Genomic DNA, 15,580 nt, shown 5'->3' with positions numbered 1-15,580 from the left:
TGCTGAGCAATGCACTATGAACTCTACCCTGAATTTCTGTCTGAGGCACTCTTGCTATCACAAGCCTGCCAACAAGGGTCACCAAAGACCCAGCCACAGGTTTATGCTGCTGAACATTACACTGCCCACTTGATCTGCCTTGACCATTCAGAGGGGCTTTGCATAACATTTCACAGTTTTTGACCTAAATCTTCTCATGACTCTGCGGTTTAGGATTCCCCACATTAACCATACATATAGAGTTTCAACGATCACTGTCCTTCATCCTTGAAGCCAAGGAATAAAACTGCTCTTGTTTTTTTGTCCTAAAAGCAATAGAGTACAGATGGTTGTTAATATTTAACTGTACTCTAATATTTTTATTCATCAAGACTATTTACCCGTACTCCATGAGGGTGAGAGATGCCTGAAACAATCAGGAGTTGGAAACTGTCCTGTACTTTTCTTTTTAAACAACTGAGCTGGAAACATAAGTGTTCTCAGTCCCTACCATGCAATATAGCCTAATGCTGGAAGTGTGTGGTAGACACTGGTCTGAATAATCAAGCACCCAGAAACAGACCTTTGGTTCAGAGATGCTGTAGGCAAATATTATCTCAAAAAAAAACCCCAACTAGAGCCTGTGCTTAGACTGTGATGTAGAGCCCCCCCAAAAAGTCTACATAGGTGTTGTGCCTGAGGCAATTACTACAGTCTAAATCCTACCACTCTGTATCATCATTATTTTTCCTAACTCACAGGCTTCACGATTTTCCTCCTTTATTTTATTTAAATTTAATTTTTATATGAACATAAGCCAAAATTTCAAAACTGTTGACTGATTCTAAGTGCTTGATTTACCATCTCTCCAAGGTCCTTATTTTCCTAGTAGGTGAGGCCAAAATTTTGTGAGTTCAGACCACATTAAAATGTCAGAAATCAGACAAAATGCAGGCTCTCAAAATTCAAATGACAAATGGAATCACTAGCAGACTCATAAGTGAGATGAAGAAATTTTATTACCAGAAAATATCATTACCAGGTTCCATTAAAAGAAATGTTCAAATTAAGGCTTTTTTAAATATGTGTCTAAAAAGCTTTGAGAGCAACAGAAATGGGAAGGTGAAGTTTGCTGTCTGCTTTCATTTATGTTTAACAAAAGGTCTAGCAAACAGAGAAATTAGGCTCTTGCAAAGTCTGTGAAAAGAGCTAGCTGCACAGACCATTCTGGGGAGTCTGCACTGGGAGTTGCTACGTTACTAGACACTGGAGAATGCACTTAAAAGAGAGATTTGTCCAGATGCCATTATTGGGTTTTTTTGGTGGTGATGGTTTGTGTTGTTTGTTTTTGTTGTTTTGTTTTGTCTGTTTTTGTTTTTTAATACATCAACCATAAGGCTCCAACTCAGAAGCCAGTTCTATTTAGCATTATGCTTTCAGAACAAAAAATGCTTTCCAGCTTTACAACAGTTCATTGTTCCAGAATTTTTCCCCTAGATATCTTCTGAGAAGTCCTTTTTCTGGCCAGCATTTTAGAGAGTGTTATATTACTTTTCAGGGTAATGCAGTGACTTTCTTGCCACCCTGTGAAAGTCACAGAAAGGCAGGTTCCAGCTGTACAAAATCCACTACATAAATGAAATGCCTGCTCAGATGTCTCTCTTGCCGTTTCTAAAAGGACTCAACTTCTACTAGAAACAGTGCAAGTGCATAAATCTGTTTATTGACTACACTCCTGCTGACTTTTTGCTTGAGACCAAATCTTTCCTGTCATGATATTTACCCCATGCTTGGGTACACAATTCTCACTAACCACAGGGTGGTCTCATCCATCTTTATCGTGGAAATCCCTCTCCCCTCTTTCACAAGCTTTCACCAATCCATCTTCTGGTGTTTCCAAGAGGAAGAAGAAAAAACCCTCTCTTTCCCTTATCCTCTGTGTGAGTCATATATCAGAATTAGAAAAAAGGATTATTCTAAAGAATTAGCCCAGTGATGTCAAAATAATTGAAATATTTTAATGTTCTGTTTGAAAGACTTTTCGGCTGAAAGACTTATGTTCTTTTATCTACAGAAGACATTAAAAATACTCAGAATTGTGCTAAATATACATAATTAAAATGATGATTTGAAATATCCTGTGGTATTTCAATATGCAGTGGCAAAAAGTGGAAAAGGTGTGTTGATGTGGAAAATTCTTAATTAACATTTGAGTAAGTATCCTCTGTCTACTTCTCAGATCACTGTGCAAGACTTTAATATCCTCATGTATCCTCTGCACTATAAATCCTCAGTTCTACATCAGGGAGTGTCATGTATGATCAACAGTTTCTTATTATAAATTGTGATGGGTACTATTGAGCTACTTACCAACAGGATACTTGCCTCAGACTTGGAATGAATATTAATAAAACTGTTAGTCCTCTGTCAATAAAGTAAGTACCTTCTCAGTTTCAGTAACTGAGCACTGTAATTGCCATCAGTATCCCTAAATGTCAAATTCACTACTTCACCTCCAGAGCAGTCAACCTAAAAAGCGATTCAACATAGTACTTGAACATCAAAATTATTTAATTTCATTTTGAGGGAACTTGGAAGCACCTTCTCTGTTTCTCAGGTGGTGAAAAGAGGTACCAAACACCACTGAAAATCTGTGTTTTCCTCTTTGGCTTTCTATGCTAGCAAGGCTCCAACTCATTTCTGATCTGTGAAGACAACAGTAGAGGAAGAACAAAAGTGAAGGATATTTTTGCAGTGCTGAGAGGTATCCACCACATAATTCTGTTGATGTTGGTTTATTTCTTTTTTTTTTCCCTGTGTAAAATAAAGGAACCCATGGCTGGTGATCAGGATTGCCACCTGTTGCTGGTTTCCATTAAAAAGCCTTTCTGTAGCTCTCCCAGTTTTGCAGCCCATCCTAAATTTTCCAGAAGAGACAATTACACATTCCAGAGGTGCAACCATGAACACCCTGGGGCTGTTGGGGCAGACTGGCAAAGATGGGATAGAGATGTGGGAGGCTGAACTGCATCTGTCAGAGAGGCATGAGACAATTCATACCACTCCTGTCTCTTTTCAGCTGGATACTCCACAGGAATCAGAGACAATTGGGTTAGAATCCAGGAGAGTGGTTGAAGTGGAACAAGAAAAATAGCCTCAGAAATGATGGTAGGAAAGGTACCCAAAGAATCACAGGAAATCTTCCTGTTCTTTCTAGACAGTCAAATTTTGAATCTAATTTTCACATAAACAAATAAAAAATATTTAGTTTACAAGACCTCAGACTACGCTTTAAAAACACACACAGAGTGAGCAGAAAAAACACAAAATTTCCCATGTTCATAGATGAGGAGGCTAATTTAGGGATCTAATTAATGACCAATTAATGTGTGTGTTGTGCTCAGAGAAGCTATGCACTTTTCAAAACCTCAGCTATTGCCTCACTGGTTGGTGAGAAGCTCAACATGAGCCAGCAATGCACCTTCACAGCCCACAAACACAACCATGTCCTGAGCTGCATCAAAGGAAATGTTGCCAGCAGGTCGAGGGAGGTGATTCTGCCCCTCTACTCCATTCTTGTGAGAGCCCACCTGTAGTTCTGCATCCAGCTTTGGCATCTCCAGCACAGGAAAGGTGTTGGAACTGTTGGAGTCAGTCCAGAGAAGGGCCATGAAGGTGATCAGAGAGTTGGAGCACCTCTCCTATGAGGACAAGCTGAAAGAACTAGGGTTGTTCATCTTGAAGAAGGCCTTAGGACATCTTCCAGTGCCTAAAAGAGCCTACAGAAGGGCTGGAGAGGGACTTTTGATAAGAGCATGTAGTGATAAAACAAGGGCAAATGTCTTTAAACTGAAATAGGCTAGATCTGGATTAGATATTTGGAAGAAATTCTTCAATGTGAGGGTGGTGAGGCACTGGAACAGGTTGCCCAGAGAAGCTGTGAATGCCCCATCCCAGGAAGTGTTCAAGCCCAGGTTGGATGGGGCTTTGAGCAACCTGGTCTAGTGGAAAGCTCCCCTCCCCATGGCAGAAGACTTGTACAAGGTTGTCTTTAAAGGTACTTTCCAACCCAAACCATTCTCTAATCCTATGATACAGCATCAAGAATAATTTAAATTTAATTAATAAAACATATATATATAATTTAAATTTAATTTAATATTTGGCCTGAAAAAGAGTGAAGAAGGGGCCACTGAGAATGGCTCATGAGCTGCCAGTGACAACTAAATTGTCAGATCAAAAAAACTGCTTGGGGTAGAAACAATGTTGTTGCATCCATATTTTCAGGTCTCTTTTCATCCCAGGAAATGGTTCACAAAATGCCAAGACTGTGAGGGCAGCCAAGGCAGAAAAGCAGGAACTCGGTTAGAGCTGTATCAGCCAAGTGGGCCAACCAAACCAGAAGCTGCTCCCTGGGAATATTCTTCCTGCACCCCCATGTGGAGCTTGCTCTGCAGCAGCAGCTTTTCACCATCCCTATAACTGGTAAGCTAATTGAGCCATTTTGCACAGCTCTAAAATAAATCAGACTGTAGCCACATTGAAAAAAAATATACAATATGGCTGTGTCTGAAACCTCACTACAGTCTAATTTCTTCAAATGTTGCCGTCATATCTATATCACAAGAAACTGTTCTGCAGCAGCAGGGATTGATTCCACTTCCTCTCTTTTCTCAGGGAATAACCTTAGAAAAACTTTCAAATTGATGGTAATTCACAAAGGCCAGACAAAACAAATTTTTAATAAAAACGTTTGCCCGAAAAAGGAACAGGCTGTTTAAAGAGCTTAGACCTCCAAATCGTCACCCTTTGTGCTCTCTGTAATTTAATACCAGGGATCTTGGCTAACTTCATTAAGAGAATGACAGTGAAATTGAGATAAATCATCCTGTGGTGAGGGAGGGACCGATACAGAGAAAATTACAACCAGCAGGACAAATAGGTTATACTATCACACAGGAAACTTACTTCCACTTTAGTGTTTGAATGAATTTCATTAACACAAAATATGTATTTTACATTGGAGACCATGTCATTGTGAAATCAAGCCCATGATTCACACAAATGCATCCACAAGATGCTGGACCATTCTTAGGTTCAGTTCTTGATTATTTTCATCCCACTCATTGAGTGGGAGCTTTTAAATTTTTTGTAGTAACTTTTGAAAACATGTTGAAAACATGACTATTTAGATTTTTACATCTTTACTAATATCTCAAAAATATCCTTACTAACTCTGAAGCTCAAATAATCTCAGAGTTTTTAATTCTACAATTAGCTTGTATTAAGTTTGAAAGAAATTCCACTATGAAAATACTGCCTTTCTCTACTATCTCCTAATACTCATGCTAGGCAAATACTCTTGAAGACTTCCCACACAGTTCAGTTCTTGGTGGCAAGAAAAAACCCAATATTAAGAGGTTTAACCCATCTCATAGAGCTTTAGTTCTATCTTGTAGCTGCTGTCTGTTTGAGGCTTTGTTTCCGCTGTAGGGAATATCAGTGATTCGTATAAAGACTTTGCCTCCAGAAAACTGAGTCACTTTTTTATTAAATGCATTCAGCATAAACCATGCATTTTAATAACAGTTTTTCCATATTTCAATGAAAATTGCACTGAATAACATTCAATTCTTCCTCCCTAAAAAGAATTTAGAATTAAGTAATTTAAAATTTTATTTCAGGCCTTGTAATAGCAGCTTCTGAACTCCATTGTACTTCATTTGTTTGTGTCCATTCCTCTCCAAAGGCAGATTCATGATGCTGAGGGAAAGGCTGCCCTGGCTCTGACGTTCTTGTATCTCATTTTTGGGTTGTTGGTGGTGCACATCTACAGGACTGTTTCCATTCCATTTTTTGGAGGTGGCCTGGGAGGGATAGGTGTGGATTGTTTTTGGCTGAACCCAGCCTTTCTGCTCTCATCTTCTCCCCTCTGCACTTCCCATGTGTTACTTGCCCCCTCTGGATGGGAGTCTCACTGGGAGTACAACTTTTGACAATGGATAAACACTAAACATCACAAGACAGAGCCCCATCAGTCATTTCCCAGTGCATGATGCAATGCTGCATTTTGGATGGCAGCTGCCTGACACCCTGCACTTTTGGACTACAAACACAGCTTTAGAAAATGAATCAGTTTAGTCAGTACATCTGAGGAGGACACACAACGAAACAAGTTCTACTCCTTATTCAGTCCTACTTATGGACTCTGTCATTGTGAATTTACTAATTTCCTGAAACAAAATTTATATTTCAGCATAAAATACTGTAATGTAAGACTGAATGATGCCCAAGAGCCTTGTCTGGACTAGGAAATCTCTTTTTAATAGTTTTATCCCATTTGCATTGAGTTAGAATACATTTCCTTTAGTACAGGACACAGGAAAATATTCTTTTTATAATTGATTGATTTAAAAGGGTTCTGCTCTATATCACCAAAGGGGAATAATACAGACCTGTTGTGGCAGACAACGTGAATTTGAAATAAGAACACTAAACATTAACAACTGCAGAAGCTGACCTGTCACATCATCTACATAAAAAAGACTTGAACAGTTATTTTTAATCAAAATTTCAGAATGGAGAATCACTGGCTATGTCTGACTGATTCCTTGTAGATGGGTGCTTATGTTAAAACTGGAGCAGTCACAGGGGTTACACAAACTCTTATCTGCTATCACCATCCAGGACAGATCTCCTGGCTCTCTCTCATGGGCATCCCCCTGGGCCACGAGCTGGCCTTTGCTTTCCTTGGGCAGGGACAGGAGGTGGCTGGTCCTCCCCTGGCTCATGCCTGGAGGGAGAGTCTGTGGTGAGCCAGTTGCCTAGGATAGCATCTGTGTCCAGATGGCTTTTTGGTATCTCCTGGGATGGTGACTTCACAATCTCTCTGGGCAACCTGTGCCAGTGCCTGGTCACCTTCACAATGAAATGTGCACAACATTAAATAATCACAGAATAAATAATAAAAAAAGACGGAAAAATTGCTGGAAAGGTTTCTAAACCATTCTGAGGATGGGAGCAGCTGTACCTAGGGTGGCACTGCCACAAGGGCTCCCTGAAATTTCCACACAGAGCTACCGGTCATCCAAAAATGCATGAGACATCTCTGTGTGTTCTGTGATATGGCATGGCACAACACAGCAGAGTGCAGTGCTGTCTGCATGGCTGAGGAAGATGCAGGGCTCTGTGATGGAAATGACAAGGGAAAGGTAGTGCTTTTGAGGTTAAAACAATGTTAAAAGGGAAAACTAAATAGAAAACCTTTGCCAAAAAGCCCTCTGAGATAGTGACCTTGTTTGGACTGCTTGACTGCAAACACAGATGAAAAAGCCTTTTTTTTCTAGCATCCACAAAAACCAGAGCTATGTAGGCTGTTAAAAAAACTCTACTTACTGATATATACTTACTGATTATAATACTGTTATATTGCTGACATCTCTTTGTAGAAAGGAATTCAAGACTTCGTTAGCAAAAGTGTATTCCTCTGATGCCACAATTCACAGAAAAATAAAATATTCCTAAGAGTTATTAAAATATTTATAAGAGTTGAGAATATTTACAAATTTAGAGAATGACTACAGTAATTTAACTGTGGCAAATCAAGCATCAGTGACTAATAAGGAAAGAATTTTCATGGGAAAATATGGTATCATCATTTGAATTTTCAATCATTTCCCAACTGTTTCAGACCGCAAGTGGAGTTTTGCTTAAATGTTCAGAAATCCTGAGGCATATCTTTTCTGTCTGGTTAGTTTAGCATTTTCAGCTAAAGGATCTTAACAAGTTTTCTGTGTTCCTGGGACTTTTGCCTGTGCGTCAGGTAAAAAATGTTTAGCTGCAATTTGTATTTTATATGTTAAAAGGATTGAGAGTAGTCTTCAGTGAATAAATGGATAAATAAATAAACAACACTAGTATTTTTTTTTACAGTGTGAGAAGTTACTCTGGATGTTAAGACCAGTCAGAGCCTGTATCTGCTGCAGGTCATTATGCAATGCAGTCTTTGAAGAGTAAGCTTCAACAAAGACTAAATAACAAGTTCTTTGGTTGTAGATACATCTTCTGCCTAAAACTCATAATTGCAATGGAGAAGAAAGAGAAGGAAGTGTAATTCATTTGTGTATCTTGGTACTAAGGAACAAATTTTATTCCAGCAACTGTTTCTGATTTTTGTGAGTATCTTACAAAGTTTTAGGCATTCTTGAAACCTGATGGAAGCAGGAAATACCATGTTTACATGAAGAATATTTTATGCAGTGAATGATTTCCCATATTTTAGTAATGGATTGTTCTCTCCTTTTTAATGTGTGAATTTACTCTCCTTTTCCCTCCTTTAAAATGTGTAAATTTTGATTTTTCCTTTCCTTTGTTAAAGTACCTATGAGAGAATGCTTCCCTTTTGTAAATATTTGCTCAAATAGCAAATATTGCTGTCTAGGTATCAAATAAAGAGTGCTCCTGTAATTTATGTAAAGAATTCAAAACCTTCAAGAAAACTCCCCAATCTCCAAAAGCCCAGGTGTACGAAGATGTCTTAAAATGAAATAAGGCCTGTGCCTGTTACAAATAAGCCACAGACTAATCGAGTTATATGTACAGTGCATAGCTCAGACATGCTCAGGAGAACTGCTTTTTCCTTAAAGCATCCCTCAAAATCAGACCTTCCCCACTACTTTTCCCTGGATGCTCCATCTTCAAGCAGGAAGGGGTGTCATGTCCCAAGACCGTTCTGTCAGGTTTCGTTGCATGGGCCAACAGATATGAAGGATTTCAGGAGGCACAAGTCCTGACAGCTAATGTGAGCGTGTAAACCTCACTTTCTCAGGAAGTCAGGCAAAGAAAACTTCAGCACTGACCCCAGATGATCACATAGATGGGTAACTTGGGTTCAGCTGAGCTCATTGTGCATTGCTGCATAAGGTTTGTTGCCAAGATATGGACTGCAATTTGTACAATGTGAAAGCAGCAGTCGCAGCTTTGAAGCCAATGTTGGAAGTGTAATTGGGTAAAATCCAGGCTTCTTTCAAGATGGTGAGAATCCTGCCAGGATTTTTAAGAGCCTGGGTTCATTAACTGTAACTGAATTCAGAAATAAAGGCAGACTAATATTTTCTCAGCTCTTAGGAAAAATATTCTATAGCTCATTCAAAGTATTGATTTATTTACATGACTCTTCTAAAGCAATAACAATAATTTTAGAAACAGGTAGACTGCAGACTTCAAAATGGGAACGAGCTAGAGCCAGTGCACCTCCAGGTGCTGTTCTTACAGGAACATCATGTACCTCTAATGCAATTAAAACATACGCACGTACAATTTCTAAACCCCAGCTGGAGCCTTTGGCTTTTCTTCTTGATTTGCCCTGAGTGATGCAAATGGCTAACTTGGCAGGCTGCCTTTTTTGCAGAGACAGGTAGAGCTAGCATGAGAAAAGAGATGACTTATAAAATCCCTTACTCCATTTGTTAGAGAAAAAAATACTCCCTATCACTGATTTATCTCTAGGAGGTTCAGTTGAGAATATATGTTGAACCAAGAAGCTGCTCATATGAGATTTTAGGACTACCATGGATGATAGAGAGTAATACCTTAAGAAGTTCATTTATAGTACCAGGAAAGTTGCCTGTCACAAGTAGAGCCTACTGAATATTTATCAGCTACTCCTGCTCTGACATGTTCCAGAAAACACCCTCAGAATCTTTGTGTTTTGAAGTTACTAATGCCTTCTGAATCTATCCACTCACCAAACGTGAACACAAAAGTGCAGCTGCTCCCTCACCCCTTGATTTCTTTCAGTTCCAGCCAGAACAAGTTTTCTTTGTTTTCAGATAAGTTAATGGTTTCCCCTTAACCTCAACAGCAAAAGAAAGACTTTTTAAAAGAAGACAAGGACTGGCACCAACCTGTCTCACTCTCCTACAGTACAAGCAGAAAACTAGTCAGCAAACCACTAACAAGGAAGAGAAGTGTGCAAGACTTTTGGAATGGAGTTGACTATAAAAACAATTCTGACAGTCTGACCTATATGTTTAGTTGTGGGTTTCATGTCACATAATATCACAAGCTTTCTGCTTTCATGCATTAACCCTAACAAGAAAAAAATAATGGGGATGTGATTTGACCTATCACAGAGTGTTCACAACAAAATTACTGTATTTGGGGTTTGGGTTTTTTGTTGTTTTTTTCCCCCATGCATAATGCAAATATAAAGCAGGCAAGAAAGACTGAGCAGTGAGGATTTGCTCTGGTCTGGGCAAGTTTCGATTGGTAAGTAATTAATCTTCCCAAAAGAGACTGCTGTTTCATTTACCCCAAAACATACTGTGATTTATGTTATAAAGGAATAAAGATTTGTAGGATGCATCTGTAGCACAATTGTTTTCTCAGAGCATCCCTGCAGACCTAGTGTCCCCTCAGAGTTTGGATAGTTTTCAAGGGTCTTCACTGCCCATTTATGGCCTTTTTTCCTGTTCCTTTCAGTGTTGGTGATGTCCTTCTATATTTTGATTAGGAAGGTAATATAACAGAGGAGGCCAGGGTTCCCCAACCCTTTTGCTTCATTACTGCATGCCAGAAAGACTGGGTAGGAAACAGAGTTTTTGGCTCTGCTCTTGGGCAGCTAGGCCAAAATTGTGGGTTTATCATGTCTCTTTATAACCCTGTTGTTCTTCATGTTACTGCACTGTTGGAGTCTCTGACGAAGGTAGAGGCGAAATGACAACAGGAGAGACATAGTATAGTCTAACACCCAAAGCGACAGTCACAAAACAAAGAGGAGTTGTCTGTCTCCTCTAAGTGTCTGCAAATGTACACTGAAGCCTTAGGTTGATGTGTTGTTTCTCTAGAGAGGCATACTGTGGGGGAAATGGGTTTCTTTTGGCCTTCTGCAGAGCATTTGGCATCTCCCTGCATGAGAGCAGCTCAACAACACATTTGTTGTCACCAACAACATGAAAATTCTTATGTGAAAGTATTTTTGCCTCTGTAGATACGCGTGCTTGAGTGAAATGAAGTGATCACAAAATAATAAGGAACATGGCAATTACCAGCAGAACTCATTTGTTATCTGTTGTCAAGCCTCAGCAGTGGAGGAAACAGTCATCTGGGCGCCCTAATGAAATGTGACAGACATTCAGAGAGAGAGGGCTGATATTTCCTGACAGCATCACCATCTGCACTCTGAAGGATGTAGTATCTGGACATCATAATCTGTTATGGGCTGTTTATCATCGTACCTCCACGTTGCAGGGCACGTAGATCCTGCAGTTACATGTCATTGGCTTTGTTTGCAGCCCCCTCTCCTCAGCTAGGATCTTAATCCATGTTCTCTCACCGTGCTCCCTTGTTGGATGTTTAGCTTTCCAAATAACCATGTCAATAGCCTCAGACATAGATATTTGAAAGAAGCAGGGAATAAAAAAGGAAAGAAAGAAAGAAAAAGTCTTCTAGCCTGCCAGCAGGCAAAATAGATGTTAACCTAATTCTTATCAGGGCAGATGGAGTTGTATAATCTGATTTCCAATAGTAAGGGATTTTTCAAGGAAGCAATGCTTTAACATATATAATATTACAACAGTTTTCACAGCTTCAAAATTCCAATGTAGCAGTGGTTTCTATGATCCTACTTCTACGCACAACAAAATTGTTAAAGAAAATTGTTAAAGAATGAAAGATCCAATAAAAACAGGGTTTTGCCTAAGTAGTGGAAAAACATGTTGCCTCAGATATACTGGAACACAGAGATTAAAACAGAGACTAACCCAGTCTTTTTTTTAAGCATTTTTCTCAGAGCAAGATAATAAAAGTGACCTTGAGAAAACAAAGTATGGCCTAATTAAAGAAAAAAAATCAGGAAAAAACCCAAAAAACCCCTCAAACAGTGGAGGTTAACATTACCTTGCATAATTCAGTATTTCCCTGCATTATAAGGAAGAGGGGGAAAGTCTGAAGACACAAGTCAAGTTACCAAACAGTTGTCAAGTTACCACTTTGGACTTGAAGCAAATTCTTTTTTTCTGAGGTAACTTACCCTGAAGAGGGGCCTTGAATTTCCAACTTGTTTGCTAGTGTACAGTGTTTGCTTTCCTGCCTGGTAGTGAGCTTGTGAACATGGGGCACTCAAGATCCTAATTTTTACTCTTTTAAATTAAACAAAACTGAACAGAAGACCAACACAATCCCTTGGAAAGAGTCTTGTCTCGCTTCTGTCTCTCATGGAGTACTCCTATCCTGATCATGTCAAAGCCCAGTGTCTTCTGCAGAGTGTTATTCCTCAGAGCCCAGCTTGAGATGTTGCTTTGTCATTCACTCAGTTCTGCTGAGCACAGAGATGAGCAAGCTGTCACCTGACTCAGGCACCAATCTTTGAAGCCACCTTTAGCAACTAGAAAGAAGGGTTTGTGTTTCCTGAATGGAAACAGTTCTTCACTTGCTTCAATCCCAGTGTCTCAAGTGCTGAGAAGAAAATGGAGAATTCAAGTCTTGTGTTCCTTCAGCTAGCTACCAGAAGGAGATACAACCTGGGGATGATTTCACAGAATCACAAAATCCTTTTGGTTGGAAAAGATGTCTGAGACTATAGAGTTTAACCTTTGACTGATCACTTTGTCAATTAGTCCATGTTAATAAGTGCCATGTTCAGTTGTTTCTTGACCATGAAAAGCTATAAAATTGAGAATGATGCAGGTACACACTGTTTACTTGCACTGATGGTATCTCATATCCCTGTTTTGTGGGTCTCCTGATTTGACTGATTTCTGGAAGTGAAGGCACAAAAATAAAGAAACATGAGGTCAAGAGAAAAGCCACAAGAGCAGCTCAGCTCTGAGAGGGTCATTGGCATGAACAGTGCAGCTCTGACACTCCCTGCAGATTTCAGTGATCAGAATAGAGGAGTTCAAGACTCCCTCTTCCTGCCTATAGATTTAGCAAGTGTAATGCCCAGTGAAACAAAGTGGTTGTATAAAAGTATCTATCATCCTGGGAAATATGATGGGAAGAATTACAAGATTTAAAAAGTTTTACTTTAAGTTTTACTTCATGTATATATATAAACCTTTTCAGCTGCTGGAATACCAAGAAAACTATTAGATCCTCCTCAATGTAGATATTAGACCTGAAAGTCTGTTCTTGTACTATAGAGGATAAAAAACCAAACAAAAAACAAATGTGTCCTCAGCTGAAGTCAGAAGGGCCTAATAAACTGTGACAAGTCAGGGCAAACTCTGTTCCTGAAGCAGTTTTTGCCTTCTTTTGGCTTCTACAGTTCATCTTGTAGCTGAGGATTTTTAGAATGAGCCACTTCGTGGGAAGGAAATGAGGGGAAACAGCATTAGTAGGACTAATGTTTACTAAGCAAATACAGGGGAAGGGTGTCTACTATAGCAACTGAAGACGGGAGCTAAACCTTCAGGATGCACATGCACACAGAAGAGCAACTAATTCGCTCCTTAGGGCAGGAGCAAATGGGTCTCCTTGCCAAAAGACACAATTCGAAATCTTCCACAGGCACAAGGAGTAGCATTTAAGTCTTCAGAACAATACAGTAGTGCTCATTTTCCAATTCATACCACAAAGCAAGCAATTACAGTCTTCACTACCTGGTATTTCTAAATGGGATTCAACTCTCAAAGCACGCGTGGAATATTTTCCTTAAAGCTATCAGGAGTGTCTTATTCTAACATTTTAGAATCAGCTTCGAATAGCTGGGTTCAGTTTCCAGCTTATGTAAGAGTTAATTTTCTCTCTTTCTGTACAAGTTTTACAATGAGCTACTGTCACAGTGAGTGTGAATGGTTTATGATGATTTGCCCCATGTGGCTTTCTGCTAGAGGCAGCTGAAAGAAAAAAAAATGAGCCACAAAAATGCCAACACAACTACAATCTCCACACAAACTCCCTTTTCTTTAGAACATCATTTATTGTTACTCATCTTTAGTGAAAGAAAAGACAAAAAACCACACCAGTATGGAACATGTAACACCACGGGGGTTCTAGTCAAACCCAAACTATAATGTGAACTATTGTTGTTTTAGTGTTAAAACTAGCAAGCTCATGTAACAAAATCCAAGTAGCAAGCCACTGGAGGAAAAGTGATGAGGAAAGAAAAGCTGCTTATGTTAATTAAACAAAGAAAATCTGCCTGGCAGACAAGAACAGCTTAGAAGTAAATGAATTTAAAATATGTATCTATTTCTTGGTGTTCCCTGAGCACACAGATAATATATGTGCTCACTCATTCAGTCTTAGGGATTAAAGAAATGGCTGGGCATGTTGACTAAATCCAGGGAAGATGATCTTTAATAACAAAAATTCATGCTTGTCCACCTCCTGGTGTTGTGAATGAAGTTCTGGAAGAAAAGAATAGAGATCTTGTACTTCTTTTGAGTGGCAGGATACATCACAAATTAAATTATATTTTTTAAATTATATTATTACCCAAAATAAGGAAAAAAGATTCTGTCAGACCTTGCCATGAGGCACCAAAACCTCATGAAGAGAAACTCCATTCATCAGAAACCAGGCTCCATCCGTACAGCTGCTCACTCCTTACTGAAGTAGTGAAGAAGACATTTACCTCAGGTTCTGAGCTCAGGTAGCTCAGGTTCTCCCCCCACTTCCATAAATTCTTTTGCCAACTTGATCCCTGTGTTACAGGAACCCATTGTGAAACATTAGGTTATGTCAAGAGTCAGGTTTTCATTAAGTTAATTTCTTCTCAGCCCTGAGTGAATAACCAAGAGAATTAGTGAATCCCATCCACTTTCAAGAATGCATTTTACTACCTTTTATATTTTCCACTAATTGAAATGAAATAATTTTTTTTTTTTAGAAAAGCCTTCAGTAATGACATATTAACTGTGTATTTGACATAGGCATACATTTAAAGAACAACTGCAGCATATTTCATGGTAATCATATTGAGAATAGTTACGTAGCAATTTTATATACTTACCATTGTAGACATACTATAATCTGAGACACTTAAAAAAATTTTACAAAAAAAAAAATCATACATGACTTGAGTAGAGACAGTAAGACTTCTAGGTGATTGTTTGCTATTGAATAAACAGCCAAGAATTTCCAACACATAATATTATCACAGAATGCTTTTATTTTTTCTGAAATGATAAAATTAATATGGCTGTTTCCAAGTCACAGTTGTTGGTTTTATTTATTTTAGAGCAGGGATTTCCAGTGTAACCACACAGGACCAAAAACTTGATGTACAGTGGCATTTAGTTATCTGTTACAACATCCTGCTGTGGCCATGTGAATCTCCATTTAGGCATTGCTGCTTTATTAACCTTACAAAGAAGAGTGCAATATGGTAATAAAATTCTCAAAATCAACCTGAATGACAACATAGCAAACATAGTACAGGATAGCCACACACACACGATACTTCTGTTCTTCTGGAGTTGTGATAATTTCACATATTTGAACAACACTTTACTTACCACTATAAGTGCTAATAAGTGGTGAGTTTGTTTCAAATACTTACGGATACCTTTTTGATTGCCTTGTGTTTCTAAGATATGATTTTTTTTATTTTTTTTTTGTGCTGAATAATGCATACATTACTACAAACCTCATGAGC

The sequence above is a fragment of the Poecile atricapillus genome, chromosome 2 (assembly GCF_030490865.1).
Source record: "Poecile atricapillus isolate bPoeAtr1 chromosome 2, bPoeAtr1.hap1, whole genome shotgun sequence".
Lineage (NCBI taxonomy): Eukaryota > Metazoa > Chordata > Aves > Passeriformes > Paridae > Poecile > Poecile atricapillus.
This window is presented reverse-complemented; position numbering follows the sequence as displayed.